The 3,251-nt window shown below is 37.8% G+C and overlaps 1 non-coding gene across 1 annotated transcript; it reads right to left on the bottom strand.

Annotated features, from left to right (window-relative positions):
- Positions 1–338: 338 nt before the first annotated feature.
- TRNAH-GUG lies at positions 339–417 on the bottom strand. Its single transcript has one exon. It is a non-coding gene; the product is annotated as a tRNA-His (tRNA).
- Between the last annotated feature and the right edge of the window lie 2,834 nt (positions 418–3,251).

Raw genomic sequence — 3,251 nt, 5'->3', positions numbered from 1 at the left:
CCAATTTTTGGTTTTATAACATAGTTTCTCGGGATGTGATTAATATAATCCATGTAGAGTATATAGCAGAATATCTGGCACACAGGAAGCACTCAGTGAATGACAGATTTAAAAATGGGTATAATAACCGAGCATCAGATTGCCTTGGAATGAAGGTGCGAATTCAGAGTGCTTTCTATAGAAGGTTATAATTAAGGTAAAGATAGGCATTATTATTTTTTTAAAATATATTTTTATTGATTTTTTACGGAGAGGAAGGGAGAGGGATAGTTAGAAACATCGATCAGCTGCCTCCTTGCATGCTCCCTACTGGGGATCGGGCCTGCAATCCTGGCATGTGCCCTGACCGGGAATCGAACCCGGAACCTTTCAGTCCACGGCCCAACGCTCTATCCACTGAGCCAAACCAGTCAGGGCGATAGGCATCATTTATATCCCTGGGGAAACTGAAGTACAGTATCTTTGCCACTATTAAAAGTAAACTCACTAGTAGACCCAAGCTGACCATGCTAACCTGATTCCTTTCTCTTCTAGTAACAAAACTACACATTTTTATTTGTATAGTTGAATTCAGGCTTAGAAATAAATGTTTTTAATCTTTAGGCCTTACCAAAATTCTCTCAACATTTATACTAGTGTATTATAAGTCCTTATACAATACTAGAGGCCTGGTGCACAAAATTCGTGCAGGCGGGGGGCGGTCCCTCAGCCTGGCCTGCGCCCTCACGCAGTCAGGGAGCCCTCGGGGGATGTCTGCTTGCCAGCTTAGGCCCACTCCCTGCAGGCCTTATACAATTTGGCCTCAATCTACCTTTTCACATTTATGCCCCCCCCCTTTTTTAGCTGCTTAACACAATAAAAATTTATTCTCAGTTTCTGTAGGTATTCTCCTTATTACTTATATTTTCCAACCAAAAAGAACTGCTCAGTAATAATCCTGTTTTCCCATCTCTGTACCTCTGGCCATGTGGTTTCACCTGTGCTTGTCATATGTGTATATTCCTTCTGATTATTTTTAGTTGTCTTACCTTAAAATTATTAACGATATTAGTAATTTGAAATGTGAAGAAAAGTTCCCTATGTTGAAGGAACTTGATGGAATTTTTTGTTTTGTTTTGAAGTTTCTTTGAGCTTCATTATTGAATTTTCTTTTAACTGGTGTTCATTAAAAGGATTTAAGTCCTAAGTACCGCATCAATGTGTGCAGCTCATAGTAGATGATGGTTGATGGTAGATTAAGAAAAGCTCTTAGGCTTCCATTCTACTCAGAGCTAAGAATTCCGTCAGTTAATGCTTGGAAACTCTGGCTGTCAGCAAATAGACAAAGCTAGAAGAATAAAATTTTATCTTTTAGGTGGATCTCTGCTTGCTTTCCGAATCTCTTTCTTGGTGGTCTAAGGGCCAATATTTCCTTAATGTTTGTTAAATCCTATTTATTGCATTATAGTAGTAGATATGGTGAATAAACCTGTGTTTTAAAGTAGGCTTATCCTTAATAGAATATATAAAATAACATTATATAATAATTGATATAATATTAACAAAAAATATACAAATCTCCCTCTTTGTATATTTAAAAGTACTTTCATTTTATCTCCTTTTTTCCCCTTCAGAAGTGAGAAACACTTCTAAATTTACAAGTGACTTTTTTTTTTTTTAAATCCTCACCTGAGGATATTTTTATTGCTTTAGAGAGAGAGTAAGGGAAGAGAGAGAGAGAGAGAGAGAGAGAGAGAGAAACATTGATCAGTTGCCTCCCGTATGCACATGCACCCCCACTGGGAATTGAACCTGAAACCTTTCTTTGCAGAGGCGGGGGAGAGGGGGGAGGGTTACAGGACCATGCTCTACCAACTGAGCCACCCGGCCGGCTGGGCTTAAGTGATTTTAAATGATTCCTGTCTCCTCTGAAAAAAATGGTTGTGGTATTTGGTTGAGATATGACCTATATATTTTTCTTGTTCTCTTTTGTCAGGTTTGTGCCCCACGTGTAAAGTTCACCAGTATGATGTTTTCTTGTATGCAGCTTGAATTTAACATTTCTGGAACTTATAGAGCTAGCTTTCCACCTCATTCCTTACTTTATGCTCTTAATTTTGAATAGATTCATATTATAGGAGATAGCATGCTTACGGTGCTATTTTGTTTCCTTCTTCCTGTTCCTAAGAAAGCTTTCAGGTAAGCTTGTCGGAAGTGTTGCGTAGTAGTAGTCAAGAGATTCTTGAATTCTCTGCAGGAACTTTGGTGTGCTTACCAGTAGATTGAGATTTAAAGTATGTTAGTCTATAATTTGTGATATGAGTGGTTGGGCTTACTTATATTGTATTCTGAATGTTCAAATCCAATTTAATATTGGTGATTTGATATTATAACTTTAGAATAGCAGTGGCCATTGTGGGCTGAATTTGGTTCTTAAATCAGTAGGAGTGTACTTTTCTGTCACAATCTGTCTCCTTGTTATTTAAGAAGCAGGCCAGCCCAAGTGCTACCAGTATATTTTTCCAAGAGTCTTATCAGATTCATGATTGGTCATGTGCATATTTATATGCAGATTAATTGCTACCTCTAAAGGAATTGTTTCCCCCCTATTTTTTTTAAAATATATTTTATTGATTTTTTACAGAGAGGAAGGGAGAGGGATAGAGAGTTAGAAACATCGATGAGAGAGAAACATCGACCAGCTGCCTCCTGCACACCCCCTACTGGGGATGTGCACGCAACCTAGGTACATGCCCTTGACCGGAATCGAACCCGGGACCCTTCAGTCTGCAGGCCGACGCTCTATCCACTGAGCCAAACCAGTCAGGGCTGTTTCCCCCCTATTGCTTGAGCATGGAATTACCTTATTTTGTTTGTCAGCTAAACAATAATAATTCTAATGAACAACTTTGCTTTTATTTTTCCTGAATAATGCCCCCAAAGATGAAACTTTTAAAAACTTTTAAAAGTGTTATAAAATTAGCATGATGATTAGTTATGGGCCTTATTTATGTAGAGAATCTAGAATAATTGGAAGGTAATTGGTTCATTGCATTTATAATAGCTTTTAGTTAGGGACGAGCCAGATTCCAAATATGTATGTTAATTTTGTTGTCTAAGTTTGTTGATATGTGACTGGTGATTTACTGTGTGTCCTTTTTGTGAGTGGGGTCATGATTTGTTCAGTACAATGCAGTGTAACAAACACTCTGATGTACATACTGGGTTAGATTAGTATTTTTATTTACTCTGCTTCTATTTAAGGAATACAC

Source organism: Myotis lucifugus, unplaced genomic scaffold (assembly GCF_000147115.1).
Source record: "Myotis lucifugus unplaced genomic scaffold, Myoluc2.0 scaffold_197, whole genome shotgun sequence".
NCBI lineage: Eukaryota > Metazoa > Chordata > Mammalia > Chiroptera > Vespertilionidae > Myotis > Myotis lucifugus.
This window is presented reverse-complemented; position numbering and strand designations above follow the sequence as displayed.